This window comes from Nematolebias whitei, chromosome 4, assembly GCF_014905685.2.
Source record: "Nematolebias whitei isolate Nwh7 chromosome 4, NemWhi1, whole genome shotgun sequence".
Classification (NCBI taxonomy): domain Eukaryota; kingdom Metazoa; phylum Chordata; class Actinopteri; order Cyprinodontiformes; family Rivulidae; genus Nematolebias; species Nematolebias whitei.
The window spans coordinates 12070946-12092466 of NC_056501.1; positions in this window are offsets into that span (position 1 = coordinate 12070946).

The following is a 21521-nucleotide window of genomic DNA, read 5'->3' on the forward strand; positions in this document are numbered from 1 at the left end:
CTAAAATATCAAGAACACAGCAGAAAAATACATATATTTGAACTTTAAGTGAATCAGAACCCTATTGTTTTTGTTAAATGAATCAAACATAAAAAAATAACTCTCATTTAAGGAATGATGCTGAATCCCTTAAATCACATCTAATAGAAGCAGAACACTTATAAAAATGGAATAAAAATGTACTTTTCATATTTGCAATTTATTTACATTTGTGTTTGAATTAAAAAATAATAAAAAAACAGTGAATGGATCAGTTTAGCACCATGTGACTTGATTAAAATTTGCCCAAGTTAAATGAAATGGATAATTTTCCTAAAATTCTGAATATACCAAAGGAATAAAAATGATAGTTTCACATATTATGATTGCCCTTTATTACACAATGTTTACTTTCTTTGTACATACTTTGTATTTAGGATGAGTTAGAAACACATTAAATTGGAGGAGAGAGGACCCTGATGACCTTCAAACCCTAACCCTTTAGGTCCACTTTAATATTACCATATTTTTCAGATTATAAGGCATAATATCAATGAACGGGGCTGTTTTCATGCATAAGGTGCACTAGATTATAAAGCGCATTAAGCAAAAAAACAGTCGGATAAGTAAAACTTTATTCAACTCATTCACAATAACCACATAAAATCAGTTCAAGGTAAACACAACCAGAATGACTACATAAGGTGCACCTGATAATAAGGCTCACTGTCGATTTTTGAGCAAATTAAAGGATTTTAAGTGCGTTTTATAATAATTTTTTTTTTTTTTTTAAACGGCACACTGATTCATTTTCTGGCCCAAAAGTGAAAAGCCTTAAAAATCCACACAATCCAGCCATGGCTTCACCGAGACTGGTTCTCTGAAGGGATTTGAATCCCATGAGAAAACAGAGGAGATGATGTGGCTGCCACCACAGGGATATATTAGCCTCCTGGACACCATAGAGATGCTGTCAATTAATTTGCCATCATACAGCTTGAATTTTCATTTGTCTGCCAGCTCCAAAGAACACCCTCTGCCTTTTCTGAGATGTCTGCTGAATAAATTGTGGTTTTGTCTGTGCAGGTGGCGCCCAGTATCTTCATTAGTCCTTTCCTGCACATTTCTAATAGCCTTTCGTTTCCTGCATCGCATTGTCTACCTGTCGTCTCCCCCACATTAAAACGGTGTCACCAGCAGAGTCTGTGTGCTCCGGATACCCTCTGAAGCCAAAAAATCCCAGCATTCCCTCAGACTGCCTCTGACACCAGTCAGCTTCTGTCTGAGGGTGCAGGACAGCCAAGAAAAATGAGGCTCCATCTCACAGACACACGAAGAGTTGCAGCTCATGATTATTTACATGCACTGAGTGCAGAGACTTTACATTTAACCCCGTGACTTTTTATAATTTTCTTTTAGATGCAGGGAATTATGACCTACATTTGAAATATAAGTACTTTTTTCGTAAAGCTTTTAGTATATCATGGCTTATTAACAGTAAATAAAGAAAACGGTACAACCGTGTGAATGCAACCTTAGTAATTACATTATATTTTAGATGCTGTCATTGTTGAGTTGGTAAAATTAGGCAGAAGCAACGTCTAAAGTGGAATACTGTACACATCATATTTTAGCTTTACTTGCAAAAAAAAAAAAAGATCTAACTACCGTATTTTCCAGCGTATAGGTCGCAGCTTTTTTCATAGATTTGTCAGTCCTGCGACTTATACATCGAAGCAACTTACATGTTTTTTTTTTTTCCATATTCGTAATGCAATTTTTGACTGATGCTTTAACCTTCAAAGAACTGCAACAGCAAGTCCTCCCATGCATGCTTGCTTCAGTCAGCTGGTGCAGGTGGAGGAACGCTGGAGAGCTAGTGGCTCCGGCCATGATGAATGGATGGATGAATGGATGGATGGATATGGAGCCGCACCAACCAGGCGAAATGAAGCTGTTTTGACCATTAAATAAACGCATAATAAATGTGACTTTTACGCCAAAGCGACTTGTATACGTTTTTTTTTTTTTGACTGATGTGACTTATACGCCGGAAAAAATGGTAGTTGGTTTCTGTATGACCTTATCAGTCCTTTGGTTCATTGAGAAAGAATTTCAGTCTTTCTTATAACATTGGTTCACTTCAGGACTGATGCAGTATTTTAATCTGGTTATGTCTCAGAATTTAAAGGAGCCATTGCAACTACTTGTTTTGTATTTTTTCCCCTACATTATGTTGTAGAATTTCTAGTTTGCCTAAGATTGCTAATGCAAGTTACACTTCAGTTATTGACAAATGGTCTTAGACTTGATTCTGAAATACTTTAGTTTACAGAACAATTCATGGTCCATTCAACGACCATAAAATGTTCACACCCTGTGGCCACAGAACAATCCCAACATTTCACCTGCTCACTACGATCCTTGGCAGTTGGTATGAAGCCATACTTGAATTTTCTGCTTTTCTGACAAAGGCAGTGTTGTGCAATGTACACAACCATCTTTAATCCATTGAACATTGTTGGATTTTATATCTGGATTATTGAGCATGAACTTTGGTGTTTTGAACCACTTTGGTATGACTGTCTCAGAAGAGTTGGGGGGGGGGGGCATTTTAAAAACAGATTTCATACTCTGCAACAAAATGCGACATACTGTTAAACTTACTGAACATTAATTTCTAGCATTCAGTAATATTTGTGTTAAACCTTGAGCTTTGAGGCCAGCTGGGTGACACTTGCATGACTCCACTGGTCAGCTGCCACTGCACATAAGACAGCCAACGGTTAGACGCCACAAAAACAACTTTCACACACAAATTAGCGCAGACACTCTCACACATGCTCACACCTCCCAGTGTTCACACCTCAGCTCTCCCTTCATTTTCTCGATGCTCACACTCAGTTCTTACATGTTCGCCTAAACCTGCTAAAGAGGGCAGGCTTCTACATGACAACACATCCCGTTGCTTGGGCTGTTGAAGATTAAAACGGCTAAGGTGACAGTTAGGACAGATATTTACCACTGAAGCTGCTATAGATAACGCATGGGATCTTGCATTAATAACTAGGTTGTTGAAGCCTGGCTCAGACGTCAGGATGCATTAGGTCCATCATGGAAATCTGTCTGTTCTATCAATACTGACAATGGAGCAGTAACTGTGTGTGCGTGCAGCCGGTAGATAAGCAAAGAGGATTGGGCTTGATGTGGAGTCGACACAACCCTGTGTGATGTGGAGTCTCTGTTGACAGAACGCTGAAAAAAAAAAACACAGTAATGTACAAATCATGCAACATATAAAACATCAAATCACATAGAATGAAGCAAACATTGTATTTATATTTCAAGTTTTACTTTTCTATTTTGCAGAGGAAAAAATAAAAAAGTTACTCTCATATCCATGTTGTAAATAGACGCTTGAGTCAGAAGACAGATTAGGAGCAGATTTAGAAACCATCTTGGAAGGATGGTGGTGACAAATTTAAGACGTTAAAGTAGGAGTCAGCTCAAACATGTTCCCTTGTTTCTAAAAACCAGGCTTACTGAAAGCCTCAACAAGCAGTGGCACCCAGCAGCAGCCACACAAGGAGCACACACATACTTCAGTGAGTTGGGTACGTGTGGATCTGTGGTATTACTGAGGTGATTACTGCAAAAGACATAAACAGGGCAGTGACAAACCCAAGACCGGTTGTCTGTGGAGCGTCCAGGTTCTCTTACTAGAGGACAACCTGTCTCCTCCTTTGCTTGTTTACAGGCCTGCTGTCTCACCACGCTGCACACCTGGAAACACTTCCTCTTCATCAGTGAACTGCATAAAAGCTTCAGAGACCCAGTGCCACGCCCCTTTTCCCCTGGGCATTTCCTGTTCCCCTTGGCCATGTTGTGGTGTGGTTGACTCTGGATTTAACTCTGTGTACAAAATATTTAAACGACTCTGAGAAGATCTTTCTGATCTTCTGTAAACTTTACTATTCAAGAACTTTTGTTTAGATGGGAAGTTTAGTAGGGGTTGTCCGCCATTTTTATTTTAACTAACTTTTCTCCTGTTTTACAGCCAGCCAGGGAGCTTAGGAGCTGTAGTTTTTGTTTTGTGAGCAGCTTTGGATGTTCAGTCCATGAAATGGCCGTTATTAGTAGTTATCCCTATATGTAGCGGTCAAACTGGCCCACCTACCTCCTAGTAGGTTTAAAGGTACGTTATTATTGCTAATAGGCAGCGTCACACGGGGTAAAGCAGGAAGTGTCTTTTTAGTTGTTTTCAGCTTATGTAACCCTTTTCCTATCATAAGCTTACGCCTGACCCTGAGGACCAACCCTAAACTTAACCCCCTTACCCTTGTGCCTAAACCTAACCAAGACCGTAAACCTAACCGCCAGACCCTTTACTCTAAACTTAACCATGTGAAGCTATTATCATCGCTAACAACGTACCTTTAAACCCACTGGGAGGTACAGGAGGGGCAGTCTGACCGCTACATATGGAGATGATGACGACTAACGGCCGTTTAATGGCTGATAACATCCGAAGCGGGTGGTTTTGTTAGATAAGAAGTGATTTTGTTTTCTATCCTGAAGCGGTGTTCTTTTCTTTGTTTTTTTTCTTGGAGACCCTGAAGTTCATTGCTTCTCCTCTGTCTGTAACGCCCAGAACTAATAGACAAATTAATCATTGTAATGCCAAATTGTTGTTTTTGAGTCATTAGCTTTGTGTTTAGTTTACAATTTGTGTTACACGCTGTGCCTCCTAGACTCAGTCCAAGGTTTGTAACACCATAATTAGAACAATACACTGACCACAGGGAATGTTGTCGCTTTGCCCTGCATCTGAAACAGGTTCATTAAAAAAATAATAATAAAAGTAAAAGAAAAATGTTCATATGTGTTTGACACCATATCTTTTTTTTTTTTTACATAAATCTTTATTGAACGAAATGTACAAAACAAACGGGTATTGTAATTAACAGCACCTCCGAAACAGTGACAAGACGTGAACCGAGACCGTTGTAAAATAAGTAAGACAAATTATACAAGAAAAGCAGATGTACTGATTAAGAACAGACTGAAAAAATAAAGAATAACGAAGCAGAAAATGAAAATAAAATTTAAAATTTAGTCAGAGGATTTGGGAAAATATAATTTGTAATTAAAAAGAAATTAGTTTTTTTATTTTTATTAATCAATTTAAGGGAATCAGTTTAGTTCTGATTGAAAATGAATAAAATTCAGTATCGAATTTTCAAATTTTTGTTTAAGTTTGAACATATACTCAATTTATCATATACGCAAACATTTTCATCCACAATTTTCAGAGTTACTGTAATAGCAGATAATAATTTGGAAATTTAATGTGCATGCAATTTTAGTCGATCGGAAAATGTGAGATTCAAAGTCACTCCAAAACGTTTTGGATATGTCACAACAAAAAAAATAAATGTAACGTTGTTCTTAAGTTGTTGTTTTTTTTCTACAAAAAGTACAAGAGTTAATATCTGTGAATTTAGCAATGATACAGTTCACGGGATATACTGTATGTTACGTAACATTTTAAAGTGTACTTCTTTGGCTTTGTTAGAGATGCAGTATTTGTGGGGTAAAAGCCAGACCCTTGTCCAGTTTATGTTATCAATTTGAGCTCTCCAATAACACTTACCTCTGGGTATCACATTTTTTCTTATGAAAGCACTGACATATGTGTCTATTGTTACATTTTTATCTGTTTTTGTTTGACACCATTTTGGATCTAAGGAACGTTATGAGACAATGTCAGCTCCGTGATTCTTCCATTCCTGTTTATCACAAACAGTAAATTTGACTGTTTTGTCACCAGCATTGAAAAAAATAAAATGTATAAGAGCATACAACGTAGGTTAAAAAAAGGAAAAACAATAAAGTCTGACAAGGAACAGTGGAGTCTGAATTAAAAGCACAGTAAATATTAGTACGGAAATCAACAGAAATAAAATGACCTGGAATAAAAAGTTGGAGCTTTGAGTCAATTAACATTTTTAAGCAAGTATAAATTTAATAGTTTTTATCCTCTTGTTACTTGCACAGTGGCTGTTTTCAGTATTTAATCATTAAGTAAAAAACAGACAATATTTATCTCCAGAGACAAACAGAAGGAATGCTATGTGGTGCTGAATGGCTGAGTTTTGACCTGTAAGATTTTCTTCAAACGAACGTTAAAAATCCACACAGGCCCACAGCACCCCCCCACCCCCCCAACTGAAACACGTTTCCACATTCAGCTGACTTAACACCCGGGTGAAATCTATAGAAAGTGTTTATTTCTGCGCAGAATCAATGAAAAAACTCTCTTATGATTTACCATTTATCATCAAAAATTCATTTCTGCATGGGAGAAGAAACTGCAGAAAGTTTGAACCCTTCGTTCTATTCTGTTTTTTTTTTTTTTTTTTTTTAGCTTTTCTAGGCAAGTTGTGGAAATGTTGATGGACGTGACATCAGAAACATGTTTAGCCGAGTTCTGGAAAACGAGTGAATCGGGCGTTCTGGGTAGGGGTCAGCTGGGTACGTCTGGTTAAGAAGCATCTGCTGGAGAAAGGCAGAGTTCTCATGAATCATCTTTTATAGACTAAATTTTAGAGAATGATTCAACCATGTTTGAGGATTTTACAAGCAAAACAAGTCTTGCTGTGGTTTCCACGATAAGCAAACACCAAAACTAAATATCGCTTATTTCCCAACTTTAATTTAAACAAGTGCTACTGTGTGCTGTTAAAAATCTGTTATTTAGACACAGTGCTGTTAACCTTTTATAAAGGTTATCAGCATCCTGGGGGTTTGCAGACTGTGAAAGTCATTTGCTCAAAATAACAATAATTATAATAATGCATTGTTTTTTGAGCAACCTAAGTAAAACATCCCTTTCATTTCTAACACTATTGTCATAAATCAAAACCTTTTTGCTGCATTAAAACTTCAGTTACCTGAGGGGAAGACCCAGGGGAAATGCTGTGGGTTTTCTTGCTGCTTTTTTAGACCGGCTGCACTGCATCAACAGTTGTGGTTTGGCTAACAGCAGCATTTTCATTAAGTGACTGCAACAAAGTGAAATGGCATTTGATGGAGTCAGCTCAGTGGGTTGTTTTTTACAGAAATTGTTCTGAATGAGTCAGTGATGCAACACTCACCACTTAAATTCAGGTTTTATCCATCCATCCAATGATGTAGTCTACATTTTTGTATGGAATATACCGTGATAAAGTTAATTTTACGTTGGACACAGTTGAAGCCGTAGAGCGCGACTGTCCAACGTCCAGCATAAAACTGACTTTACCGTGGTTGGTCCGTATACTGTGCTTAGAAACCAAAGTACACTGGTTAGTACAATGTAATCGTCAATTTAGTTTAATTTTTAAGCATATTGAACATTTCCAAATTTCTCTGATGCTTATATTTTGAATAAATGTACAAAAAAAAAATTGTACAACATTTGGCTTTGTATTAAAAAAAATATTGTATAGAATTTATAAAACAGTATCAAAGCAAAACATGTTCAAGTATTAAATAGCAAGTACAAAAGTATTAATTATACAATAATTATCTGGATAAACAAATGTAATAAACAAGCGCCACTGATGAGAAGGACCTACTCAAAGTTAGGCCAACTAACTGTTATTATAAACTAATTAATTAATAAATCTGGTTTTGCTTGATTCCATTCTGATTTTCCATTCAATTTCATCCATCCATCCATCCATCCATCACCTTTACCTGCTTTTTCCTTTTCGGGGCGCGGGGGTCACTGGTGCCCATATCCAGCAGTCACTGTGTGAGAGGTGGGGGACATCATGGACAGGTCTCCAGTCCATCACAGTGACACATAGGGACAAACGAGACAAACAACCATTCACTCTCTCACACACCTAGGGATAATTTAGAGTTACTGTACCAGTTAGCCAACATGCATGTTTTTGGTCTGTGGAAGGAAACTAGTGTAACTAGAGAAAACCCACGCATGCACGGAGAGAAGATACAAACTCCACCCAGAAAGGCCCCCGGCTGAGTTGATTTGGCAACCTTCTCACTGAGAGGCGGCAGCTCTACCAACTGCACCACCTAGGCCTGTCACGATAATAATTTTTTCTGGGTGATTAATTGTCTCAGAAATTATTGCGATAAACAATAATATTGTTTGAAATTTGACAATAATTAGTCATTATTGTCAAATTTATGAAGAAATGTTGGTAATTTGTTTTTGTTTCTAGTGCCTTTTTTTGACCACTGGATGGCAGTATAAGACTGTTTGAACCGAAGGATGGAAAGAGAGGGAGCGAGCAGCGTGTCTCTTTAAGAAAAATGGGAGGGAGGCCTCTTGATGCTTGGTGTGGTTTGAGTTCTTTAGTATAACATTTGTCACACAAAGCTTTTAATAAAATATCAGTAAACAAGTTCTTAGCTTCTTTTTGCAGAGAAAAACAACTTTTTACACAAAGACACGGGTTTCAACCGTGAATTTTGGAGCTTCGACAAAATGGAGTTTTTTTTCCCCCAGAGGTCAGGCTGTTAGCTTAGCTCGTAGCTTAGCTTCTCAGCTTAGCTACGTTTAACAATCCAAAAACACGATTTTGGACGGTTAAAACATATTTAAAAAAAGAGAGAAAGGAAGGGGTCAGTGAAAAGCACCAGAGTTGAGCCTTTTGTCATCCAGTGTCTTCAGCAGAAAGCGAGAGACACGAAGAAACGATAAAGCCGATAAATGAAAATGAGGTTGATGATTTTAATTTATCATGCGATTAATGATTTATTGTTTATTGCGACAGGCCTAATGCCACCATTCCACCATATTTTAACCTTCATATTTTAATGAATGAATTTACGCTCAACTTGTTTCTGGACACTTGAGTGAAACTTGTTTCTCTTTCGTGTCTTGGTCCTGAAGGACTCTGAAAATTATTGCAATGTTTTGTCATTTAGTTTGGATTCTTTCTATAACTATCACCAGTTCTCACTTTGCATTGAACCAGCAAACACAAAAAAGGCATGTTCACTCAGTAGCTTTTCGCTCAACAATTTTAATTAGGAGCGTTTTGCATACTTTTTAAAGGGTGTAGCAGCATTTAAAATTTATATTTTAAATACAAAAGCATTACAGTCCCATGAAAATGTGCCAGTTTTCTCTGACATTCTCATCACAAAGATTGAGCCTGTTCATTTAATCTGTCAGTATTTTAGTTTGTTCCGACAGGATAAATCACTGCAAGGTTAGATCTATATAAACACAAGTGATGCATGGACTGACTAGTTTACATTTCATTGCTAACTTTTTGTAAATAAAGCATACATACCCTGACAGCAATACAAAAACTGTACAAAATACCATAATAAGAGAGTTGCTACCCTCCAGGATGGAAGCTCATTAGAGGCAAACAGATCATTCATCCTAATGATCTACTCCAATAAACAGGTTTAACTTGTTTTATAAAACAGAATAAATTAAATTATTGGGACCAGGATCAGCCTTAACCTGAATTAGCCACTTTTTTCTGAATGTTCTATGTGAAGTTGAGAAAACATGCTTAGTTGGCTTTGAATTGATAATAGATAAATGATGTCCCTGACTTGCAGTTTAGGCTTGTCTGTGAGGCAGGGATCTAAAATGGCGCAGCAGGGCCCTGGCATACAGGATGACCATATGTCAGCCCTGCAGGGAATTTAATTTATGTCACCCTGTCCAGTTTGTGTGTGTGTGTGTGTTTGTGAATGTGTGTGTTTCTGGCTCTTAGCTTGATTTCCAAGCATTGCAGGTAGGAGCAGATGTACTCTGTCCTGGCTTCAGACAGGTGGACATCCAGAATGGCCAAAATGATCCCTGAGGACAAACAAATCAGTCAAGCAAATGGGGTAAATAAATTGACTAAATGTGACAAAATACTAAGCTGAAAGTATCCAATTTTATCCGTTTTATTCATTAAAATACAGCACAATATTGAAGGAGTCGATGTGTAAAGTTCTTCCTCCTGTTAATACAAAGATAAAGTCGCACAAAGCTTGTCATTAGACCATTAAAATAAATAAATAGAAAGCATCCAGACCTAATGTGTAATGAATTATTTAATGATTTGTCCTCAATAAATGCACCCTTCTGTAAAAAAAAAAAAAAAAGTGTATGGTTACTGACATAGTTAGTAAAATGTTTAATTCATTTTGGGATATAGTGATAAACAGTGTGCACATTTTTGAAACTGAGGGAGAGGATAAATGAGAATCAAATAAGGTATGCAAAAAAAACAACCTCTTATATCATCCTTTAACATTATGACCACTCATGTTTGAAAAATCAACAACCTATTTAACAGCTTAAAAATACTGTTTTTCTTTATTGTTTTTCCTGCAAAACCTAGTCAGTCTTTTAGAAATATCTCAGTCAGTAAATATCAATATTATAGAAATATAACCTATATAGCCTGAAATAAAAATAAATAAATATATATATTTTTTAAGTTTAACTCTGAGTTTTTTGTTTAAAGAAAATTCCCCATTTCAGTTTTTAGGAACATTCACAAATATTTATTTTATGGCAAATTTTGAAAAAAAAAAAAAAAGTATTTTCCCTCATTTCTAGACCTAATAATATTTTTTGATATATTTTTTTTATTCTAGCCCAAAGTTTTGTGACAATCTTCCAGACCACCAGACATTTAGAATCAGCAGCTGAAAATGTCTTCAAACATGGAAGTATTTTAATTTTTTTATATATAAATTATTATTTTCTTGATATTTTTGAAACTCTATCCATAATATAAGCTCTAGTTTAAAAAAAAGTGTTTTGCCTGTACTGATCCAGATATACGAGTGAGCTGCAGGTGCACGTTCCGCCCGCTAACTACTTCCTGCCTTCAGATAAAGCTACAGCAATCAGCTGCTGTCAGTCGTAGAGCGTTTGATTCTGCATCCTGCATGCATGCGACTCAACCTTTTAGTACTAAATGTTCACTTGTGCACATAACAAGTGACTTTTTGCCCTTAATATCCAAGCGTACGATTTTGTCAGACGAGATGAGAGGCAGAACTCCACGGCTCGGGGAAGACGTAATTTTTCCGGGGTAAGTCGAACTGCGTCTCGTGGATTTTTTCAGTGCATGTCAAATAAAAAAAGTGGAACTCCATCTAGTGGGCTAACATAAAAATAGCAAGTTTAGTAACAATGAGAAGCAAAAACCTTACTGAGAGGAATGCATTATTTTATGATATAATTAATTATCAGATTAAAATTTGTTTTACAGTGTATTCTAAATATGGCTGATATTTCCCTAAAGGAACATGAGTGTCGCAAAGTTACTGTGAGGTTATGAGAGCGTAGACAAAAAATAAATTAAAAAAAGTAGAAGAATTGTTTGGCCTTTTTATCAAAAATCAAGTTTATTGACTGAACCACAAGCACTGATAAAAATAAATGTGTGCCTGATATTTCCACAAATGACGATAAAAGTCAAAAGTCAAGTTTTTGCTAAGTTAAGTGTTATTTTTTTTCAGTTCCTGAGATCCAGCATTGAGAGACAGGGCCATGGAGGCTCTGTTCTAAAAACAGAACTGAGTCTCAACATTGAAAGAATAAAATGGTTTTATGTTTTAGATGCTCTGCTTGTATTTCTTGTTTAAAAAAAAAAAAAAAAAAGTTACCTTTATAAGATCTGCACAACTCAACCTCTTTCACCTTGCTCTTTTTATTTGTTTTGAAGGCAGCACTTTAAAGAATATGACATCATGTTCATCTACATACAACGTGAAGAGAAAGAGAGAAGACAAAGAAGTTCACAATATGATCATGAAAAATGATAAAACCTTTTCCATCAGGAGCTGGGTGCTACCTTTTCCCTGCTGTGCTCACTTCAGTTCAATATACAAATGAAGAAAAACATTTGTGACTTAAGTAAAAACGAGTGTCTTTAAAGTGGCTGACTTCAGCTACATGGAGCAGCTGCAGTGCATAAACAGAAGAAGGCAAGCACCATCGGCTAACTGGAAGCCATTCAGGCCATCGCTGTGCAATGACAAGAAAACATGCAGTTCTGGCATGCAAAGTTAAACATTGCTGCACTAAAATACTTTATTACAGATGACTTCAAAAAGGTAGCATGTTGGGGGAAAGGCAGCTAAAACAGGACAAAGGTTTGTTTGCATCTAGTTAATATTTATGTGGGTGATAAAATGAGCCATTATCACATTATTGAAGCAAAAGACTCTGGCCATCATCAACGCACCTGTTAATATGTTAAGTGAGAGGAATGGAAGCTGGTGAAACAGGTCTGCATCATACTGCAACCGTTTGACGAGGTGACTGTAGTGCTAAGTGCAGACAGGTAACATGGACAATTGTTTATTCTCTACTGCTATTAACTCACTATTATTATGCATTGCAGAAACAACACGTGGTTTTCTGGACACACCTCACTGGTAGAAAGACCAAAAAACAAACAAACAAACAAACAAACGCTGGAGGGATTGTGTATGGCCTCTGACCTGGGAATGCCTTGGGGTCCCCCAGGACGGGTTGGGAAGTGTCACAGGGGAGAGGGATGTCTGGGTTTCTCTCCTGGACCTGTTGCCTCTGCGACCCAACTATGGATAAGTGGTAGAAGAAGAAAATGTAAGACAGACAAAACTAAATTCAAAAAGCAATATGCTACAAGCCTAATTTTCATAGTTGCTGTTTTCTCTCCTTCAGCTATGTTATGGTCTCCAAAATGCTCCTGTTTCGCAAACGTCTTCAGCGGGTGACAGCCCAACACCAACTGATAGTAACTGTGCAGAAGGTAGAGGAATTGGTTGTGGCCGTTTGTTTTGCCATGGACTGAAAAATTCTGTGTATGAATTCAACACTGTCCTCTCAGATTCCCCATCACTGAATCCTAGGTTTAAGAAGATTGCATTCAGTGACAACAGTTCTGTTAACGAGGCACTTCAGAGAACAACTGCCACAGCAGCAAAAAAATACACCCTTAGCAGCCAGCTCCACCATTAGAGGGCCTGGTGGAGGAGGAGCCACAAACTTCTGCTGTGTGGAGGCTCTTTGATAAAAGAGCTGCAAGGCGAAATACTACAGCTGATGTAGTATAATTTGATCTCTTATAATGGAGATATAATGATATCTTGAGGAGTCCCTCATCCAACGAGCCTAAGACTCACTGAGCTGGTGGCAGGCCAATAACTCAGTCACCCCACACCTGGTGAAGGTGATGGAGGGGAGACTGTATTATGGCAAGGAGTTCCTTCAGAGAAAGTCTTTCAAAAACAGGGCAAATACTAACTGAGAGGAGAAATCAAATCAGCCCATCCAAGCTGAAGCATTAGATTTTTCTGAATGCCAACCTGCACTGGGGACATATTGTTTGGTCACTGAGTTTGATTCTACTGTTCTGGACTAGAAATGGGATTGGGAAGACCAGAGCATTTCCCGGTGGGCTGGTCTGATGCATGTGCCACAGGGCCGGTGCTCAGTCATGGCCCTGCTTCAGCTGCACCAGGGCCTCATCCGTCTCCACTGGCAGCTCTCTTTTTCTTTTCTTTTTGCAGATGTGCTCTGACATAAGACGTCAGTGCACTTGGTCTGGGGTGTTTGGGAGATGGAAGGTAAAGCGTTTGGAAGATGGAAGGTAAAAAGGGTGGCACGGAGAGGAGTAGAATTAAAACGAGGAAAGCTCTGGAAACAGAAGCAGATAAATGTTCATGAATTGGCACCTTTTTCACTAAACAGAGCATTAAATGAGGACAATGAAAAGAGATAATGGACTTTGTTTCTGGTTCTGTTTTGTGGATGTTTTTAGAATGTTTTGTTAATTTGTTTTTGTGTTAAATAATTATAAGGCTTCTCATAAAAACACCAAATGTAAATGATTATCAACAGACAAACCATTCATATTTGTCAAATTAGGTTAAAATATGAAGCTACAAATGATGAAATTAAAAGCTGTTTGGGCACAAACAGAGCCGGCTCTTTGCAAAGAGCCCAACTTCCCATCACTAATAAAAACTGACCGCTGGATTTAATTTGTTAAAGTGTGATTTCAAACAATGTTAGTTAAAGCAATTATAATGTTTTTCTTTCTTTTGATTAGTTTAAGACTTTCAGCCAAAAAGAAGGTCTAAAGTTAGTGTCCTGCCCCATCTTTGTTTGAGCTGTGTAAATTGAGACCTTAAGGCTCAATGGTTGAACATACTCGCATTCCCACATTGATTTAAATGTATTCTGACTGGACAAACTATTCCAAAAACACACCCACTCTAAAACTTTAAAACAAGCTGCTCACATTTTTTTATTTTTTTTGCTCTGCCTCTATAATTTTATTTAGGTCTTGCTCTCTTGTTTTACTTTTAATTATATTTTTCTCTTGCTTTACATATTCTCAGTTTTCTCCTTCTCTTCACTTTTGTGTTTATTTTACTTTTTACTTGGTCTCGTGTTTTTGTTCGTCAAGCTTCGCAATTCATTCTCTGTTCAAGTTTCGTTCTTAGGCATTATTTGAAGTTTAGTGCGTCGACCAGGACTAGTTTTTTTTTCTTCTCTCTCAGGCACAGTCATAAAGTAAAACCTGTCAGAGCTAAACACAAACATTTTGAGCACATTCTCCTTGAATAATTGGACCCCTCCAGACCTTCTGAGGCCACACAGAGCCAGACACTGTTCCGACCTCAGACGTTGTTGCTAGCTAAACACCGAGACTCCCAGCTCACTACCTGAATCAGAATCAGAATAAACTTTATTGTCATTGCACCGAGATACAAAACAAATATGTACGTACAGTCGTCCGAAGATGGGCGGAGTGCACGAAGCTGCGGCTAAAAATAATTAGCGCGGCCCTCTTATTCTGATTCTGAACCAGCTGCTGTTGGATACACCCATCTCCAATATCTAAAATAGGTACCCTCTGGAGACCATCTGCTTTAGAGCTGTCATTTCTAGCCTGAACCCGGAGCCTGGCCCCGCCCGACCTGGATTAGGTCTGGGCCGATCCATAATAATGTGTTCAATGTACGGGCCGGGTCAGTGTCTGACTTTTTGTTTGCATCAGCGGGCACGCTCAGCTGACGATCCAATTATATGGTAACATGTCTTGCCATACAATCACCAGCCGCATGCGGCCATTTGTCCGCGTGCTGACCAGCCTTGAAAGAGGTAAAAAAGTTCAGCTAAGCTCCAGATGGACTACTGTCAGGCAGCGATCCATCAGCCCAAATGGACGTTCATTCAGCCGCTTCACTCAGAAGACGCGCGTGACCTATGGCCCAAACAAGTGAGATCACAAAATATCCCACGTCAGAGCAGGGTCCGATACAGGCAGAAGCAGAGAAAGCATTTAATGTGCTATGACAGCCATGAATGAAGAAACAACCCCTTAGCTCCAATCTTCTGTCCCATTTACTCAGACACGTGCATCTGCCGACTGATAATAATAGTCGGTGGTACAAGCAGACAAAGCTTAATTAAAAATGTCGGGGGGTTCCGGGTTCGGACCTGTAATTATTGTTAATTCATCATATCGGGTGGGGTTCGGAAATTATGGCTGCGGGCTGGGGCCAGGTTGGGTCAGAGTTTTTGGACCCGAATGCAACTCTAATCTGCTTCCGAGATCACCTACCGGATCTGGAGCACCCATCTACATGGTATCTACCATAGGAGCTGAACCAGAACTACAACTGGGTAGAACAAAGCGACTCATCATTTCCTGCTGATAACGGCGCTCGAAGATAGAAACGGCAGTCCAATTCAGCAAGTCTTTGATAAGTTTCCCAATTTTAGAATTTCTGCCAACCTTTAATTTTATTTTGTTTGTTTAATTTCAGTTGTCTTCCCCCCTCAACCTCTAATACATCAAATACCAATGTTTGCCTCAAAGCAGCATCTTTCTTATTCATATGATATTACGTTTTTGTTTACTTCAATTTGAAATTCAAAACATCTTTCACCATCCACATTCTCCTTAACTTGTTGTTATAATCCTATTTGTCAATAAATGTCACAGGAACAGTGTCAAAAAATTCAATTGTGTGTGTTTTTTTTTAATGTAATTATGATATTACTCATAAAAAAAGAGACTTAAATGATTTTCAGTTTCAATAAATTACCCTAAATGATAACCTAAGATATACAGTTTATTTTTATTCCAAAGGTGGTTTTAAAATGTACGAATTATTAATAATTCATAAATTATCCATTTTATAACATTTAACCCTACAATTAGTTTGACTGTTTTACTCAAATGTGTCCACTAGTTCATTTTTTACTAAAGGTATAGACAAATGACACTCTGCCTTTTACAGTGGGTGATAATGAATTCAAATGGAAGTTAATTGGGCTTAATTGTAACTTTTTTTTTTATTCCAACTGCAACATCAGTATTGCCTTGAAACAAACACGTTGTATGTCAGACAAATGTATCAAAGTATAATGTAAAGCAGAACGAGTCAAACAAGGAATGTATACTTCTCAAAATAAATTATGAAATTAATTGAAATGGCTCCAGAACGTTGCTGAAAAGACCTTTGCAACAAAGGAAGGAGAACGATGCTAAAAATGATGGTAGAGTTCATGTCGACTGATACACTGCACGAGTGGAGGACATGAACATCATTTTTCTTTCAAATATACAAAGTAACTAAAATACTTATTTAAATTAAAGGTCATTTTGTATAGTCAGATCAGGTCAAAAATCTGTGGGTATTTGAAATAGAGCAGGAACGCTTCTTTTGCTTTTATCTTTATATTCTGCTGCAGAAGGTCTTCAGTTTCTAACCCAGTTGTGTCTCAGTGATTTATCCAACGGCCAGTGCAACCCCTGTGAAAACTGGCCACCAGTGATATGTCATGTCAGCGAAGCAATGGGAAGGAGCAGAGGAGAGAAGAAGAAAAGAAACGGGGATAAGCAAAGAAACTGCGAACATTAAAGAAGACACACATTTTTTTCTCACTTCCACCGACTTGATTAGCACTCTGTTCGCTCCTGCTGTCATCTCGTTTTAAAGTCTCAAGCTGGAGTTCATTAGAAAAATGAGAGGAAATGTCAATGAGAAACAAGTCACCCTCTAATGCAATCAGACACACCAAAACACACTCTTTGTTCCTCTCCGGCTTTCTCACACACACACACACACACACACACTGATGCATATACAAAACTAAATGACCGCAGCAGCATCATAAACAAGGCCAAGATCCAACTGGACTTACGGTTCAAGGTTTGTAGAGGAAGTCATGTAATGAAAATTCATAGAAAGATATAACTACACACCTCAGAATAGCAACCAAAGTAATTGGCTATTATTTTTGTCTCCCACTCTGCAGAGCGGTGTGAAAGGTCACTGATTTAAGTAATAAATCAACAGATGCATACCAGAAAACATATTTACTCCAATAATACTCTCTAAATCCATTTTAATAGAAAGGAGCTGCTCGCGCTGACACATCCGGATAGTTTAAATTAATGAAAACTGATATCCTTTTTTAGACCTAAGCAAATCACACTAATAACGTGACAGCAGAGCAGATGTAACAATGATGAAAGTAGAAGTATGAAAAAAAGATTAGAATGTGATATAAGTGATTATCACATTTATAAAATGGAATTGTGATATAAAAATGTGCTTCATAGACAGATGTAATTTGGTAAATATTAACTTTTTTTTTAATTTGCTGTGAATTATAAAAAGAAATACCTTTTTCCCCACAACTTTGGTATTTAACCCACTCCAAATCTAACTTACACAGGTCATTAAATTATATTCAGTTTATTTATATAGCACCAAGACACAACTGAAGTTGTCTCAGGGCACTGAACAGAAACATTCATATATATAAAAATAATTTAACACTATTTATCTGAGGAGCAGACTGCTTTGAGTTTAACTCCATCACAGAACTCTCATCTTGAGCAAGCATGAAGGCGACAGTGGAAAGGAAAAACTCTCTCATGAGGAAGAAACCTTTAGCAGAGCCAGGCTCAGGACAAGCGGCCATCTGCTTCAACCGGCTGGGTTTGAGAGGAACAGATACACAATGGCAGGTCAAGAATCACATGTTAAGATATAAATAGTATCAAATGAAAACGATTTGATTTTAACAATTCATTTAAAGAAATTAGGTCAATTTGTCCTCCAGTAGTCTAAACTTAAGGCAGCATAACAAGCCAACACTAACTATAGGATTTAGCAAAAAGGAAAGTCTTAAAACTGGACAATGTGTCAACCTCACGGACAGAAACTGGAAATTGGTTCCACAAGAGAGGAGCCTGATAACTGAAATATTTTCCTCCCATTCTGCTTTTGGAAACTCTAGGAACCGCGAGTAAGCCTGCAGTCTGACAGCTGTGAGAATCTGGACTGGGTCCGTCCCTGAAACCGGTCTGACTCTCTACCTCCGGCATCTGGTTCTTTTTATTTCCAAATGGAGAAGAAATGCACTCCAACTCAAATAAATCAAGAGATATAATTTCTGTTGACCAATTTAATGTTCATCAGGCAGGAGAAAGTTACAGCTTCAGCGCTGAGGCATCCGTCCAACTCGTCTTAACCCAGAAGCAGAAGCCCCGTCTAACAGAACGCCCCAGCTTATATTGGCACTTGGCTCCGCCTTCACTTCCGGGAGCACAGCCCATCAGAGTGTGTCAGTAGGGTGACTGTGTGACATAATTGACCTTATCTGTTTCTGATGATGAAAATGGGTGTTAAGTGCAATCTATCCACGTGGTGGAAGTCAGCAAAATAAAAAATAAAAACTCCTTATCGGGTGTTGGCCCTAGGAAGCTCACTCAGAGCAGCTAGGCCCGTCTCATCTGTACAGAACCGGGCCAGAAACTAGTCCGACTTTGTGCAGACAAGACCGGGGGTCTCAGCGTGATAAAATAAGATAACTCTAACAGAGCAAAGTGCACTCTTGGGAAAATATAGAAAAATAAGATCTCGAATATAAGATGGAGCTAGGTTGTTGAGAGCTTTGTAGGTTAGAAGTAATATTTTGAATTCAATTCTGGACTTGACAAGGAGCCACTGGATTTATTTATTTCATTTTTATTTCAGTTTATTTATATAGCGCCATATCACAACAAAGTTGTCTCAGGGCACTTTACAGGAACATTCACATACATAGAAAAGCCAATAAGTAAAGTTCTCTATCTAAGGAGGCCAGCAGACACGTTGGATCTTCACTTAACCGCAGTCTCCCATCCTGAGCAAGCACAGTGGCAACAGTGGGAAGGAAAAACTCAGTTTTAAAAGGAAGAAACCTCCAGCAGAACCAGGCTCAGGACAAGCAGCCATCTGCTTTGGCCGGCTGAGTTTGAGACGACAGAAATGAGAAACAGACGAACACAGAATGGTAGCTATAGGATTTAGCAAAAAGGAAAGTCTGAAGCCCAGTTTTAAAACTGGATAATGTGTCAGCCTCACGGACAAAGATTGGAAGTTGGTTCCACAAGAGAGGAGCCTGATAACTGATAGATCTCTCCCATTCTGGCTTGAGAGAGAAGCTTTAAAGAAGTATTTGGACACCCAGATAAACCATTGCAATAGTCCAGTCTAGACGTGACAAATGCATGAACCAGTTTTTCTGCATCATTTTTAGATAAGATGTTTTTAATTTTAGCGATATCACACAGGTGGAAGAAGGCAGTTCTAGTAATGTTTTTAATGTGGGGGATAAAAGACATGTCCTGATCAAAAATAACACCAAGATTTTTAACATTAGAGCTGGAGGCCACATTAATGCCATCTAAGGAGGGAGAAAGACTGAAAAATCCATTCTTAAGATGCTCCGGTCCACAAACCCTAAAGTCAACCCGACAAATTCTATTAGAATTAAAACTTAATAATTTTACAACTGACTGAATTAGAATTTTAAGCTTGTCCCTTTGCTAGCTAACATGTTGAGGGAAATAAGGCATTCAAGGCTAAAAGCATACAAACACTTCAGCAAGAGATTGCTTGTTAATAAATTTAGAGGCTGTTTCGTAAAAAAAAAAAAGGGTTGTGTTTATGACAACATCAACAAAGTACTCCGTAGTATGTTTTGTATTACTAGGCAGTTTGCTTTTGTCAGCTGAACTTCAATGGCAGTAGCTAATTGGTTCACAGTTTTTCCCTGACTGCTTATGAGCAGCCTAATTAGAGATGTAAACCATTCTAATTTTCAAAGTTCCAAAAATCGCTTTACCCTCTGCTATGACTTTCTAAAACCCTTTAGCTTCTTGCTGCATCCCCCAAACCAGGGAGAAAACAGTTTATTCTATCACTTGTTTACGATGTTACATCAATAAACAACCTTACAGGAACTAAATGGAAGACACGGATGGATGAGGATGGAGCAATTTCCCCAAGATATGCAAATATTTTCCGCTTCAGGGCTATGCACTCTGAAATAAATCTTTATTGCAGTATAAAAGTTTATTGACAAATTTTATGTGCCATTAAGTGCATCCTACACAGAAACGCAGAAGCGCTTCCACCCTGCAGCTTGCTTTGAGTTTGACACTCATTTGAATCTCAGTTCCACCTATTTAAAACCAGCATTGGATGAAATGTCATCTTTAGGTTTTACGTTTTTGGGTTCTATCTTTTGGGTTTCATCTGTAAGCTGTTCATCACATCGAACCTTGTTTTAAAATCAACACTGGACTTTTGCTCCACAGTAAACGCAACATAATTTATGTAATAAGTTCCTTAATTACCTTTCAGTTAACAAGATTTTATTGCTCTGGCAGCATCCGCTATCCTGGCACAAAGTTTAAATTGCTTTCACACGCAATTGGTTTAAAAACATGCAGCATGTAATGCAATGTAACCAACATCAACATGTAATATACAGCACTCTTTATGTGCATGAATTATTTTTGATAAATGCCCAAGAGGCTGTTAAAACTTTCCTTTTACCGCTTTTTGTGTTTTCAGCTGGAATTAATTATTTGGGATTTCCATCAACATTTTCTAATGAGAAACCTAAAAGAGTGCATCAAATATAAAATAGGACTTTAACAGACCTCTTTATTAAATATACATGGGTTTGTCTGGATGGATTCCAAGAACCTATCAGCTGCTCTTTCATTGTATTTCCGGGGGAAAAAATATGTTTGCTCAAAGCCAATATCATTAAATCACTCTCTCTGTTGCTATGGTAACCACAAGTGTTCCCAAATCAACCAGGGTTGAAGTCTATTATTGTTTTCATTGAATAGGAATCTATAATCATTGTTACGTAAAATTACAGCAGCCTATTGTGTTTGAAGTACTTCAGACGGCTTTTGTTGTCTAAAGTCACAGTTTATACCAAACATATGCAGCAACATGCATCAGACCTTTTATTTTATTTACTCTGTGGAAAACTTTACAACTGTGTTTATATTCTGGTGTATATACATGGTAAATTGTTGGATTATTGTCCCAATGTGCTAATTTTGTCACTGAAATACATTACCGTATTTTTCGGACTATAAGGCACACTTAAAATTATTTAGCATGCATCAGTATATGTTAAAATTATTTAATTTTCTCAAAAATGAACAGTGTGCCTTATAATCCGGTGCACCTTA